Source organism: Eptatretus burgeri, chromosome 1 (genome assembly GCF_056783735.1).
Source record: "Eptatretus burgeri isolate ZD-2024b chromosome 1, Ebu_testis_v1, whole genome shotgun sequence".
NCBI classification, from domain to species: domain Eukaryota; kingdom Metazoa; phylum Chordata; class Myxini; order Myxiniformes; family Myxinidae; genus Eptatretus; species Eptatretus burgeri.
Genome location: NC_140961.1, coordinates 139,671,359 through 139,687,193, shown reverse-complemented (window position 1 = coordinate 139,687,193; position 15,835 = coordinate 139,671,359). Strand labels below are relative to the sequence as shown.

General features: G+C 44.3%; 1 protein-coding gene across 4 annotated transcripts in view; it reads right to left on the bottom strand.

Moving 5' to 3' along the window:
- The window catches only part of NNT (nicotinamide nucleotide transhydrogenase), a 149,555-nt gene that overhangs the window by 106,993 nt on the left and 26,727 nt on the right, over window positions 1–15,835 (bottom strand). The window contains exons 1-2 of one of the 4 annotated variants that reach the window (XM_085845186.1): window positions 11,661–11,960; window positions 11,243–11,295 (exon numbers count right to left, since the gene is read on the bottom strand). The gene's annotated coding sequence lies outside the window, so the exon portion shown is untranslated. Of the gene's footprint in view, window positions 1–11,141; window positions 11,162–11,242; window positions 11,296–11,660; window positions 11,961–15,835 lie in introns of those variants that run through there. The other 3 variants (XM_085845213.1, XM_085845195.1, XM_085845204.1) reach the window with 3 other exon arrangements.

The following is a 15,835-nucleotide window of genomic DNA, read 5'->3' as shown; positions in this document are numbered from 1 at the left end:
CGCCCGGTTTACCATCCGCGTGGGTACTTAGGTAGGTCGAGTTTGGCGAACAACCCTATCCTACGCGGGTGACCGATTGGCACGATCGTGGCGAGGTCGAAAGGCCCACCCGTGACTGGCTCCGGGCGATAGTCCCCGGAGGGTCACGACAGAATTGTCCGTCCGGTGGGCGAGGCGGCCGCCATTCCAGTCGAGCGGCCGATCGCACGCCGGCGGGCGCGAATTCGCAACAATATATATATATATATATATATATATATATATATATATATATATATATATATATATATATATATATATATATATATATATATATATATATATATATATATATATATATATATATATGTGCGTTTGCACCGATTTGGTTTGGCTCGCCAGGCAATTTTAACCTGCCATTGCTGGCGCGAAATCTGTGACTCAAATGGTCTTTTCAACAAAATTTTCAGGATTTAGACGAAAGAGTGACAATTTCAAAATGGTTCACCACAACTGTTGTTCTTGAATGCAAATCTGACTCATGGCCATATACATACATACATATATATATATATATATATATATATATATATATATAGATATATATATATATATATATATATATATATATATATATATATATATATACATATATATATATATATATATATATATATATATATAAAACAATGTAGATTATATAAATATATGCATATACTTGCTGGGAGCCGACGATGGTTCGCGGGCATTATTGAACAATGCCACGATAGGTACAAATGAGTTAGTGGAAGCTTTTGAGGAAGCCCTTCCGTAAAAACCTATCTCTTCCGTCAAAATTGACCAAATCAAATCGGATTTTTTATATGTTGTACTTATGGACATTACGCACAGCTTTTAGGAAATGAAATTGCGAGAGAAAAAATCGAGAAAAAAAAGTTCAAGTGGGCGTGGGATGCCACTCATACAAAAAGACACAACTCGACCATGATATCTAGCTTGTGTCCAAGTTTCATCAAGATCGCATCAAACGTCACGGAGCTATGCTCTGGAAAGAGTCACAAACAGACAGACAGACAGACAGGCACAACGAAAATACTGGTCACTGCTGGCGCCCACGAACCAATATAAATAAATATATATGTATATATATATATATATATATATATATATATATATATATATATATATATATATATATATATATATATATATACACGAGACGGCCCATTGCAGCTAATGCCTGCAAACTTACTCCCTTCATTCTATCTACTCAGCAACCCCATTCTCCTCTACCCCTTCACACATTTCCCTCAAAGCCTTCATCCACTCTCAATTATTCTCCTTTTCCCACCTACCTTCTTTGCACCTTCACATACTTCCAAACAACCCAATCACTCACTTCATCCACTCCTACTTATATTATTTCTCACACCACTTTTTCTGCTCTTTCGACTCTTTCACACCTGAGTACAAGTTGCAATTTTTAAACAAATTTGGTTCAGCAGTGAAAGAGTGCATACAAGTCAAATAAACAACTCAAATGATAATGATAATTCCCATTGTCTCTGGTTTTCATGCAGAGAAGACATTTTATAACATTATGACTTATAACAGCCACTACCACCAGGAATGGCGCTGCACGATACACTCGCACTATTTAGCCTTGATAACTCTGACTAATTACAGACGAAAACCTGCATTTATTCTAGAAATTGTTTACCCTATATTTGGACGGTGTATTGGCCAGACCACTTCCTCTATCACTCCTGAAAAACAATAACCCGACGTGCATACATGAAGCTGAAACATTCCTACTGCTCATGTGCACATTATATATATTGTTACGAATTTTGGCCCGCCCCGCGTGCGATCGGCCACGTCGCCCACCGGAACGGACAATTCAGTCGTGACCCTCTTGGAACTACCGCCAAGGAGCTAGCCAAGGGTGGGGGTTTAACCTCACCACAACCCAGTCCGCATTCTACCCGCGCGAAATAGGGTGAATCGCCGAATGTCGATATACCTAAGTACCCGCGCGAGTAGCGTACCGAGGAGTTGTACCACGCCGCAGGTCGACTCCGGACACGAACCGCTTAAGCGCTCGTTCCGTGCTTCAGGGAAAACCGAGCGGAGTTATCGTCGAACTCGACAGTTCAGATTATTTACCGTGTTTTAAACCCACTATCGATCCCTTACGTGATGCAAGATGGAGCTTTCAATAAGGGGAGAAAAAGGACGCAACGAAACGGGAAACAGTTCACACAATGCACATTTATTTCACACACACAAGCACGTCTGGCAGTAATGCAATGACACAAAATGCAACAAAAACAAAAGCACTACCACTGACTATAATTATTTACAACACTTAAACAATTATACTTGTCGGACGGCGCCACAGCATTCATTGAAAAGCAAAGGAAACGAAAGCCACCCTCACAGGCAAGAAGGCAGACAGGTCCGTGGACTAAATGTGCGCGGAGCCTGGAGGAGGGGCCAGGTCCACGAGACCGAAAATGTCTTACCCGCATCCTCGTGACACGATGGCGGGCAAGCTGCAATGTCCGCGCAGCTGCGCCCCGACTCCGTGCCCCTGGCGTGGTCGGTGAGCCCTCGTGGTCGGTGGTCGGTCGGTGCTCGTTCTTAACCCCGTCTTTATCATGTAGTCAGTCTCTCCTCTATTTTTTCTATCTCCCGAGTCTCTATACATTTTATTTCTATTGTCTCTTCGTGTCTATTAGTTTCTTCCTGGATCTTTGTCTCTTTTGATTTTTCGGACGTCGTCACCTCGTGTCTCGTCTTACACGTTTCAGTCACCCGGGCTCCCGTTATTATTTCCACTGTCTCCATTTTCAGGGTTTGCCCTAATTGTTGTTTCATCCGACGAGTGATGTCAATCAAGTCTCGCACTACTAACATTATTCCCTGTGGTGCTGTCACACATCCCACCTCATTGTGCTGTTCCATTTGCTGGCTCCTTTTGAGCCGTTCCTCCTCTCGGAACTTTCTGAGTTCTTCATTCTCCCTCCGGAGTTTTTCAATCTCCGTGGATGCCAATTCTGCTTCCTCCTCGAGTTGGTTAACTTCAACCCCGTTTAGTTGTTTTCTCTCCCACTGCCCCTCCTGCTCTTCATTTTCCAATCTCATTGTTTCTTTCAATTGGCTCATTCGCTGTTCTCTCACTACTCTTCCTTGTTTCCTCTCCTGTCCTTCCTTCTCCAGCTTCATTTGGTTAATCTCCTTTTTGTGTTTCATTTGCTGCTCTCTCTCATTACTCTTCCTTGTTTCCTCTCCTGTCCTTCCATCTCCAGTTTTGTGGTTTTCTTCATTTGGTTCATTTCCCTTTTGTGTTTCATTCGCTGTTCTTTGTCTATCTCCTCGCACTCCAGCCTTGCCTTTTCTTCCAATTGGTCAACCTCGGCTTCATGTTCCTTTTGTTTTTTATCCTATTGTTCCTCTCGTTCTTTCCTCTCCAATCTTGTCTCCTTCAATTGACCGATTTCCTTCTCCTGTCTCATTCGTTCTTTGTTTTTTATTCCACTGTCTTTCTTGTTCTTCATTCTGCAATCTCGTTATTTCCTTCATTTTCCTGATTTCTTTCTCCTGTCGCATTCCTTGTTCTTTCAGTACTCTTTCTTGTTCCTCATTCTTTAATCTGGCCTTCGCTTCCAGCTGTTCGATCTGTACAGTGTGGTTCCTTAACGTTTCATTCTCCATTCTCGTTCTTTCCTCTCAACATCCTCATTTCTTTTTGTAGTTCCCTCTCTTTGTTTTGATGTTCACGTAACTCAAAAGTTTTTTTTCCCATTTTTCCTCTCTCTGCCTCTCTTCCTCCTCACTCATTTCATCCCTTTGCTTGCGCATCTCATCCCTTTTCCTCCTCATCTCATCATACTCCAAGCTTGCTTTTTCTTTCAATTGTTCCCGATCTTCCCGTTCTCTTTTTACCTCTTCTTCTCGTCTTCTTCTGTCCCGAACGCCTTGTTCTACCTCACGCTCTAGTTGCTTTACTTCCAAATTGTGTTCACATTCTCTTTCTTCCAACTTATGGATACTCAATTCTATTTTCCCCATTTTTCCCTTTAGTTCTTCGACCTGTCTTGATTTTTCCAATATTTTTTTCTTTAATTGTTTTACTTCCAGATCGTGTTCCTTTTGTTTCTTTTCGAGCTCGGTTTTCCATTCTTCCTCCCATTGTTTCCGAAGCCCGCCAATGTCCGCCTGCCTCGCCTGCCATGCCCACGTGGTTTCAAACAGTTGTTGGGAGCACTCGCATCGTGTCGCGCCATTCGCAGTGCCATAAATAGCCGCTCGCTCCGTGCTGCGCTGAGGTGCGATCGCGCCGCCATTATGCGACTCAGTTTGCCGGCAAAGTTAGTGCTCAGAATAGGGTGAGCTCCCCCACGGATTGTAATTACAAGTACCGTCCTGGGCCATGGATCCTACATTACCACACATATACATTTCTACGCCCGGCACCCGCTCGCTTTGAAACGCCACCTTATTTAACGTAAGCGCATTAAATTTAACTCACTCGTAATTTGGAGGGAATCGGGGGTCGCTCCACTCACCCCTGAACGGATTCCCATGAATTTAGTTGGAGACGGGGTGGATTCGAATCTCACTCCGGACACCAGTGTTACGAATTTTGGCCCGTCCAGCGTGCGATCGGCCACGTAACTCAAATCGCGACACGTCGCCCACCGGAACGGACAATTCAGTCGTGACCCTCTTGGAACTACCGCCAAGGAGCAAGCCACGGGTGGGGGTTTAACCACACCACAACCCAGTCCGCATTCTACCCGCGCTAAATCGGGTGAATCGCCGAATGTCTATATACCTAAGTACCCGCACGAGTAGCGTACCGAGGAGTTGTACCACGCCGCAGGTCGACTCCGGACACGAACCGCTTAAGCGGCTCGTTCCGTGCTGCAGGGATAACCGAGCGGAGTTATCGTCGACCTCGACGGTTCAGATTATTTACCGGGTGTTTTAAACCCACTATCGATCCCTTACGTGATGCAAGATGGAGCTTTCAATAAGGGGAGAAAAAGGACGCAACGAAATGGGAAACAGTTCACACAATGCACATTTATTTCACACACACAAGCACGTATGGCAGTAATGCAATGACACAAAATGCAACAAAAGCAAAAGCACTACTACCGACTCTAATTATTTACAACACTTAAACAATTATACTTGTCAGATGGCACCACAGCATTCATTCAAAAGCAAAGGAAACGAAAGCCACCCTCACAGGCAAGGAGGCAGACAGGTCCGTGGACCAAATGTGTGCGGAGCCTGGAGGAGCGGCCAGGTCCACGAGACCGAAAAGGTCTTACCCGCGTCCTCGTGACACGATGGCGGGCAAGCCGCAATGTCCGCGCCCTGACTCCGTGCCCCTGGCGTGGTCGGTGAGCCCTCTCCGGCGTGCTCCGCGCCAGTACGGTTGGGTCGGCACCACGGTTAGAGTGGGGAAGGAACGGGGCCACCGGCACTATCTCAGCGCAGATGGGGGGGGGGAGAATTGTTGACGCTCAGGGTCGAGCGAGGGGAATGGCTGGCTGGCTCGAATCCCGCGACGAGACGGCACCAACGACGAGACGAGCGACCCCCACACGACAACCTCGATGACGACCTCCGTCTTCACTCGACCCGAACCCCGAACTGCGCGCGTCGCCTTGTGCTCGTGTCTTTATAGACTGGACGAGGAGCCTGTATGCAGTTTTCAGGATCAAAACGCGATTGGAGGCAGGGCCACGCCACCCTCTGTTCAGCCATAGGCGTGGCAAAAAGGGGCGTGAGCCTCTTTTGATCCGAATTCTCTCCCGTAAAGAATCCACATTCATCGCGCTTGAAGGCGGGGCCATACCGCCCGATACTCACCCATTGGACGGAGGAAAAGGGGCGTGAACCCTTCCTGATCCGAATTTCTCCCTGAGAGGAACGCATTCATACCCGTGGCTCGACGCGTTCGGCATCAATTACCGAACGGGCCCTGGACAGCACGACGTTTGGTGTTGACTGGTGGTGTGGGGTCGATGGTTGTGGAAGGAGAAAGGCGAAGGTGGTGGGGGGTTGCTGTGGTGGTTTGGTGGCTGTCGGGTGTCGTTTGGGAATGGCGGTGAAGCGATGTTTGCGGGATGGAGTTGTGAAGGTGAAGAGGCAAAGGTGGTGGTGTTTCAGTTGTTGGCGGCTTAATGGTCCAAAATAACAATAGAGAAAGAAAAATGGCTAACTCAAAGCGTCGCAGCCTGGATGAATCACATATATTCCCTCTAAACAACAGGTGTGGGCTAACTACACATGAACTTACAGATATATCTCACCTGAGGACCCTTTATGGTGTAATGCGAATTTCCACAACCGTAACAATATATTATATATATATATATATATATATATATATATATATATATATATATATATATATATATATATATATATATATATATATATATATATATATATATATATATATATATATATATATAGTGGAAAGGCGGTTGGCCCAGATGGTATACCAGTGGAGGCATGGAAGTGCTTAGGAGAGATGGCAGTGGGGTTGTTAACCAGATTGTTTAATAAAGTCTTGGAAAGTGAGAGGATGCCGGAGGAGTGGAGATTAAGTGTACTGGTCCCGATTTTCAAGAATAAGGGTGATGTGCAGAGCTGTGGAAATTACAGAGGGATAAAGTTGTTAAGCCACACCATGAAGTTGTGGGAAAGAGTAGTGGAAGCTCGGTTGAGAGGAGAGGTGATGATCTGTGAGCAGCAATATGGGTTTATGCCAGGAAGGAGCACCACTGATGCGATGTTTGCTTTGAGAATGTTGATGGAGAAGTATAGGGAAGGCCAGAAAGAGTTACATTGTGTGTTTGTGGATTTAGAGAAAGCTTATGATAGGGTGCCAAGAGAGGAGTTGTGGTATTGTATGAGGAAGTCGGGAGTGTTGGAGAAGTATGTGAGGATCGTGCAGGATATGTATGAGGACAGTGTGACAGCGGTGAGATGTGCGGTAGGAATGACAGACCGGTTTAAGGTTAAAGTGGGATTGCACCAAGGATCGACTCTGAGCCCTTTCCTGTTTGCAATGGTGATGGACAGGTTGACGGACGAGATCAGACTGGAGTCTCCATGGACCATGATGTTCGCGGATGACATCATGATCTGTAGGGAGAGTAGGGAGCAGGCTGAATCGAGCCTTGAGAGGTGGAGGTACGCACTGGAGAGAAGGGGAATGTTAGTCAGTAGGAGTAAGACGGAGTACATGTGCGTAAATGAGAGGGAGGGTGGTGGTATGGTGCAGTTGCAAGGAGTTGAGGTGGGGAAGGTGGATTGGTTTAAATACTTGGGATCAACTGTCCAAAGTAACGGAGAGTGTGGGAGAGAAGTGAAAAGAGAGTGCAGGCAGGATGGAGTGGGTGGAGAAGAGTTGCAGGAGTGATTTGTGACAGAAGGGTAGCTGCAAGAGTGAAGGGGAAAGTATACAAGACGGTAGTGAGACCAGCTATGTTGTATGGTTTGGGGGCGGGGGCGCTAAGAAAAGACAGGAAGCAGAGCTGGAGGTGGCAGAGTTAAAGATGCTGCGATTCTCGTTGGGAGTGACGAGGATGGATAGGATAAGAAATGAGTGTATTAGAGGGACAGCGCTGGTAGGACGGTTTGGAGACAAAGTGAGAGAGGCGAGATTGAGATGGTTTGGACATGTGCACAGGAGGGAAACAGAGTATATCGGGAGAAGGATGTTGAAGATGGAGCCGCCAGGCAGGAGGAGAAGAGGAAGGCCAAAGAAGAGGTTCATGGATGCGGTGAGGGCGGACATGCGGGTGGTTGGAGTGTCAATGGAAGATGTGGAGGATAGAGCGAAATGGAGACAGTTGGTCCGCTGTGGTGACCCCTAACGGGAGCAAGCCGAAAGAGGAAGAGAGAATATATATATATATATATATATATATATATATATATATATATATATATATATATATATATATATATATATATATATATATACTACATCATGGTGATGTAGCTCGGATAATTAAAATTGTGAATATGAGACTTCCGAAGACATTTTAGGCTTACCAGAAAACCAACATGGCCAACGCATCAATTTCCTTCCTGATAATTGCGGATGGAGTTATGGCAGCTCTCCAGCCAATGGGTTTGAAGGCTTATTCAGCACACAGCTCCATTAAGTTTTTAATAATCAAGATAACGGCACTCAGCTCACACAACTCCCACTCCCTCCACTCCCTCCCCTTCTCCGAAACATGATTAAAAGTATCATTGTAAACCTACCCTGTGCATCGACAAGCCACATATATGTCCTTCCCATCAGTGTTAAAAAGCATGACGGTTTGGTTGGGATGCACCATCTATGAACTTTCGGCCTTTCATGGGCCTACGTCGTCGAACGTTGATGCAATACGAACCGCAACATATTAACTTTTTGGACAAGTTTATCAGAAAGTTCTGCAAGTTTTTTGTTCTGTCGAAGAACACTCCTTTTTCGCAGGTATGCTTTTAAGTCCTTTTAGCTTCTCTAAAAGCTTTTTTATTCGTTTTTATTTATTTATTTTGTGTGCATAGTTGAGGCTCATGGAAGAGCTCGTCTCATACACTGAACGGAACTGTGGCTTATCTGGGCCCCGGCCTAATGTGGTCACCCAAATTTGGTAGCATTCTGACTGGTGGGTCTGGAGAAGAGGATTTTTAAAGGAATTGGTGCAATTTCCCCAAAAGTTGACCAAGTCGGCCATTTTGACACATTTCTGGTCATGTAGTCGGCATGACCTGCACGATTTAACACAATTTCAGCCAGATGAGTCCAGCGGTTTGGCCAGAGAAGACGAAATAGGAGACGGATGGTGCACGATGAAAACACCTTATTTGGATATTTCAATTCCAGATAAGCTAATAATAGGACACAAAGCACACGTGCATAGGGGTGGTGGACACGTTGGACACAGAGGATGCATGGGGTAGAGTTTCATTCTTCAATCCTTATCTGGGAGGCATGAAATATGTGTCGGGTGCTTCGATTTACTGCGAGATTTCGTCATTTCAGAAGTGCTGGTGGTGGTGGTCATATGGCAGCTTAGCTGCTGGGGTAGCTATCATTTCTTGAAGCGCAACTGTGTCGCTGATGCAGTGCCCCTCTACCAGTACACACTGGAACTGGTACTCATTTCGCCGACCTCGGAAGGATGACAGGCTGAGTCAACTCCCTGGTGTATTAATTTAGCGGCCGACGGGGATTGAACTCAGGACCCTAGGATCCCAAGCCACCACCCTAACCACTGAGCCAACACCAGGCTCTATCAGAAGTGCTGTATTCTCCTGTGCTATTCCTCAATGGACCCACACTCCTATTAACCCTTTCCTTCCTTCTTATTTATTTAAAGAACATCTTGCTGTTGTTTAATATTCTTTACTGTCCTTTTCATATTCCCTTCTGGTTCATCGAGTTATTTTCTTAACTAGTCTGCTTCTTCAGACATTGATGCGAGTCCGACTGTAGTCCTGTTATTTTATACTTCATGAATGCCTTCTGGTTATCCTCAATTACACTGCGTACCTCCCAAATTAACCACCCTGGTCTCTTTCCACATCTACCTTTACACCTCATTGCAATGTACTAACTATACACTCCACACATTTGCTATTTGAAGGTTTACCATTTTTCTGATCGTCCTATTGTTAGCTTCTCCCAACTCTCTCCTCATACCCTGAAAGTTTGCCATCCTGAAATCTAATAGTCTCACTCCACTACCCTGAACTCTCATCCTTAACAGAATCTTTGCACACACGACGTTATGGTCACTTGCTCCTAAATGCTCCCCGACCCGCACCTCCTTCACCATCTTGGAATCGTGACTTTAAAAGGAGGTCTAACACTACACTCCCCCTTGTGGACTTATCTGCAAAATCCTCATCCGCTTTGCCCTTTACCTGTTCCTGGACCCATTCTATTATATACATCCCTGGCAAGTTAAAGTCCCCAACCTTTCAGAATTCTTCATGAAGCCCTCTTTCCTCACACCAGGAACCCTTCAAAAGTATCATCCCACCAGTGTGTTCCCATTTTATCTATTTATAATCTTATCTTATCTATTTATAATTTCACCAATGTGTGTGTGTGTGTGTGTGTGTGTGTGTGTGTGTGTGTGTGTGTGTGTGTGTGTGTGTGTGTGTGTGTGTGTGTGTGTGTGTGTGTGTCTGGCTGTGTCCGCCATTTCTCAACAACCACTGGTCCGATCTAATTAAAACTTGCCAGGTGTATTGCTGGGGACCTGAGTATGTGCCTTTTCAAGGTTTGGTATTAATCGGACAAGTGGTTCCCAAGTTATGGCCATTTATTTACCAACCAATGACAAGACACGTTGCTGCGTAGGCATGGCCCATGGGGAAAGGGCGCCATTTAGTTACCGTGGCGTAGGAGTGGCAACGGTCAATGGCAGCGAATGTCATGGCAAGCAAAGACAGGGAGGTAAACTTGATTTTAATTTGGATTTCAATTAACTCTGTGTGTGTGCGAGTATAACAGCAGTTATTACTTCAATGCAAGCGATAATTCGTGGAACGCATGTGAACATTCCGTACGGGCACGCACCACTTCCGGATAGTGATGACTCACTGTATTCTAATAATTTCTCGATTTCTTATGCGCATTTATAGATAAACACAATGCCCTAATCCAGTCGTCGTTTACGAGAGCGAAGGAACGGCCTATGTGGTTGTTTGAAAGTTTTTTGGGGGAGGGGGGGGGTTGCACGTACGGCCACGCACGTACGGGCACGCGAGAGCGAAGGAACGGCCTGTGTGGTTGTTTGAAAGTTTTTTGGGGTAGGGGGGGGGTTGCACGTACGGCCACGCACGTACGGGCACGCGAGAGCGAAGGAACGGCCTGTGTAATCGTTTCTGGCACGCGGTTTGAAAGTTTTTTTTTTTTTTTTTTTTTGCACGTACTAGTGATCTTAATCCACACAGAATCCCCCATATATCAATCCCCTCAAAACGGGTGGAGTTTAATAAAAATAAAAAAATAAAAAAAAGGTTAGCAATAAATAAATCCATTTTGTAAAAGTAGTTTCACACGATTAATCAATTCCACAAGAATAAAAAAAAAAAAAGTTAAGATTTTTTGAATGTCTTGCCTGGACGTATGAAGTTAAACACAAAGATCACACAAAAGGTCTCAAGGTTATTAACAAGGCAAACTCCACGGTCATTGTGACGTCATGGCCGGATCACACACCTCAAAGGATCAGCCGCAGAGCAAGCACCAAGGACATATTCACCGACAACGTCCTGGGAAGGAGGGGGAGGAAAAACGAAATAAATGAGTAGAGGGGCGCGTCGTCGAAGAAGAATCACAAACACGTGACACAGGGTCGTCGAAGAAGAATCACAAACACGTGACACAGGGTCGTCGAAGAAGAATCACAAACACGTGACACAGGGTCGTCGAAGAAGAATCACAAACACGTGACACAGGGTCGTCGAAGAAGAATCACAAACACGTGACACAGGGTCGTCGGCGCGCGCAAGGTCGCACAAGCCGGGCGACACGAGTTGTTCGTCGCAGTTCGTTTCGTCATGACGCAGTGCGAGTAACCCCGGAGTGTGGTGAATAACCCAGCGCTCGTTCCCTCACAGCATTGCGCTTTCCATACCTGTTACGCGTCACAAAATCACGTCGGGCCTCCTGCTCGACTCCAACCACGGCGTCGATAGCCGGTGGTGACGTAATCAATCTCATTCATTCAACCTTTGCAAAGTTACTCTGTCGGCGTTATCCAGTCAGGGTGACACATCATTCTTTACTCTCGTCAATTATTTTTTCATCGTTTTGAAATATATTGTGCTGAAGTTAAACTGGATAGACGAGGGGGGACAGTTTAGCGGAATGACCAGCCACACTCAACTGTTGTTAAAGGAAACACACCACTTCGTTCGTCAATCTTCTTCTTCTTATTATTTTTAATCTTCTTCTTCTTCCTCTCGGGTTTCATCGTGTTTTCAGAGCCTCGAAGCTCTATATATGCCACTCACCAAAACATTTCGACTGGAACTAACGAGTACGGAGGACTTTAAATATTGGTTTGACACGTTTCCTTAAAGAATTAAAAAAAAAAACCCGATTTGCATAGTCGAGGGTGCTTCTGGCTCAATCAGGTGCATCTGGTGCACCTGACCAGCTGATCCCACTGATCTAAATATAACTGGATTACTGGTTTGCTGAAGAAAAACAAGCTCAAATGAGCTAAGATCCTCGTCCTCTAGTGATGACGTCATAGTTATCAGTTATGTATCAGGTGTGCGGTAAATTATCTCTAATGCCTCCATTCGATTCCATCTGAAGTATTCAAAAAGCTTGCGTTGTTTCGGAGATAATTGTGCGATTTCCATTGCGATGTTATGACGTCATAATTTTTTTCTTGGAAGAATTTCCAAAATCTGAGATGGTTACTGTCTGCGCGTGAGCTTTCTGGATGAACATGTCAAGTTTCAAGATGTTCTGATGAAAACGCTTGGTTGTAAAACAAAAAAAAATTCAGAAAATAGTGATGACGTCATAAAACGAATATGACGTCATTGTGATGTATCATATTTGTGTCAAATCATCTGTGCAATTGCCCCATTTGATTACCGCAAACAGAATTCAAAAAGCTTCCCAAGTTTCGGAGATAATGGTATAGGCGATTTCCATCAGCGGTGATATTATGACGTCATAACTTTTTTCTAGGAAGAATTTTCTAAATCGGAGATGGTTACTGTCTGCGCATGGACTTTATGCATATACATGCCACTTTTCACGAAGATCCAATGAAAACTCTGGACTGTGAAACAAAAAATGTGAAAAAATAGGAATGACGTCATAAAAACGGATATGACGTCATAATTATGTATTTGTGCGTTAAATTATCTCTGCTAATGCCTCATTCCATTCCCTCAAACAGAATTCAAAAAGCTTCCCTAATTTCACAGATAATTTTTTGGGGGGATTTCCATCAGCGGAGACATTATGACGTCATAACTTTTTTTCTAGGACGAATTTTCACAATCGGAGAAGGTTACTGTCTGCGGAGAGTCTTTTTACATATGTATATCAAGTTTCAGGAAGTTTCGATGAAAACTGTAGGCTGTGAAACAAACTAGCTCGAATGAGCCAAGATCCTCATCCTCTTAATGATGACGTCATAAAAACGAATATGACGTCATTGTGATGTATCAGGTTTGTGATAAATTATTTGTGCTAATGCCCGGCTTGATTCCCGCAAACAAAATTCAAACAGCTTGCCTAGTTTCAGAGATAATGGTGTAGGCGATTTCCATTAGCGGTGATATTATGACGTCAAATTTTTTTCTAGGAAGAATTTCCAAAATCGGAGATGGTTCCCGCCTGCGCGTGGGCTTTCTGCATATACATGGCAAGTTTCACGAAGATCCGATGAAAACTCTGGGTTGTGAAACAAAAAATGTCAAAACATAGGAATGACCATAAAAATTGATATGACGTCATAGTGATGTATCATATGCGTGGTAATTCATCTCTGCTAATGCCCTGTTCGATTCCCGCAAAAGTAATTCAAAAAGCTTGTCCAGTTTCGGAGATAATTTTTTTGGCGATTTCCATTAGCAGAGATATTTTGACGTCATAACTTTTTTTTATAGGAGGAATTTTCAAAATCGGAGATAGTTACTGTCTGCGCAGGGTATTTTTTATATATATATATATATATATATATATATATATATATATATATATATATATATATATATATATATATATATATATATATATATATATATATGCCAAGTTTCAGGAAGTTTCGATGAAAACTGTCGGCTGTGAAACAAAAAAGTCCACAAGAACAACAACGTGAGTAAGACTTAGAGATCCTCCACGAGGATCTAACAAGTCCACAAGAAGAAGAACAAGAACAACAACGTGAGTAAGACTTAGAGATCCTCTGAAGAGGATCTAAAAACTGGTCACCGGCCGCCATCTTGGTACTCACCACAATATGAAAAAGCCATTTAAAAAAAACATAAAACTCACAGCTTACTTAAAAATCTGCTCTTGGTATTCACAACAACATGAGAAAGCCATATAAAAAAAGAAAAATCAGTTTATTTAAAAACCTGCTCATCTTTGATTATTTTTTCCCCCACGTTCTTTATGATGGAACTTTCAGTCGGTGGTAAGTTCCAATATGGCGGCCACGTGACCTCATCACCAAAAGCACTCTCATCAGTCAGTAAGTAGTTCCTCCATATTATGGAGCTCTAGTACCTGATCCCCATCTCGTGTAGTGTGGAAAAGACGAGACTTGGGTCCCTCGTACCGAGGGCATTGTGTGAAGATGTGTTCCAAATCTTCGGGAACCTCACACCCGAAGGGGGGACCAAGGTTATTCACCACACGGTAACCTTACACCACGGAGGGACCAAGGGCACAGTCATCAGTTTTGGAGGTGGTGAGCTGCCAAAGAGCAGCGTTAATGTACCTTGGGAGGGCCCCCAATCTGGAGGGGGGGGTGCAGTCGGACCATACACACCATGATCAATCTGGCCCAGCCCGAGTGTGGTGGTCTTCGTGACTTGCAAATCGGCTTTGTTTCACTCATCGAGAAGTGCCAAACATTTTCAGTGTAGTTGACGGGACACTATGATTTTGAAAAGGCTAAATCTCGAAAGGCTAGCGGCATTCACATTGTCATGCCTTGGATACATCGCTGGGTACGTTGTGCGCATGGTTAGAAGGTCATTGAAGTGTGGCGAATGTCTCTCAGCTCTTACCATGGAACCGAGTGATGTATATCAATTGACACCAGCCTCATAACAGTGAAGAACAGAGGTGGACTAGTCACAACAACAGCCAGTCATTCGAGTTTGTGAAGCCAGTGAGCGATGCGTCAAACGATTACTGGTGGTGACGGATGATAGAATGCCATGTGATGCAGGCATCAAGTCAGCCATTTCACATTCTGTCTTGTCCAAGGTTGGAGGTTCTACATTCGATTCGCTGAGTGAACACATGTTTCATTCAGAGGCTGACAAGAATCAATCACATCTTTGCACTGATTCAGAGCATCTGTGAATGCTATTGTAAAGTCCGATTCCATCACCAGGTGAGAACAATGAATGACTCGCAAGGTGAGGAGTGCATTTGGAAGAAGCACAGCAAGCTGATCTTGTTCACTCATCAGTAAAGATCGAATAACAGGTATCATCAATAACTTATGGTGGCTCGCAATGAAGTGGCTAAAATTGCAGCACAACACTTGTCTACACATGATGGATCACGATTGAGTGGCTATAGTGGCAGAACGACTCATGTAAATACTCACTTGTAATCGTGTTGTCTTTCTGTGTTCTGTTGGAAAAGATTTTCCCTTTAATTGCACTTTTGCCTGGTCCCAAGCCCAGGCATCTTGATGGTAAATGAATCTCCACTCAGTCTCTCAAAATTTGGGAGCAAATAACTCAAGAGAGTCGACAATTTTCCATAAAAACAATCTTTGAGAGCAATCAGTTTCTACTCTTATTGTACGTTTAGTTTCTTCTTGTAGAAAGTCAACATGGCCATGAGAGCACTTCTGTTGGCTTCACTTCCCAAGTTTCATTGGTCCTCCAGGTTTATTATAAGACCTCCATGGTCTGAGCCTGTAGACGATTGCCTGGTCTCTTTGGGAGAGTTGAGGAAATGAGACAGAGGATTCAACCAAAGGGTGCACCTTATAGTCCCATGCATCTCTCCTTGGTGGAGATCTCCCACTGGAATTGCCACTCTTAGCTCACTTGGAACGTAGTTCCAGGGAGCTTATGAGGTGGCGCGTCTTCC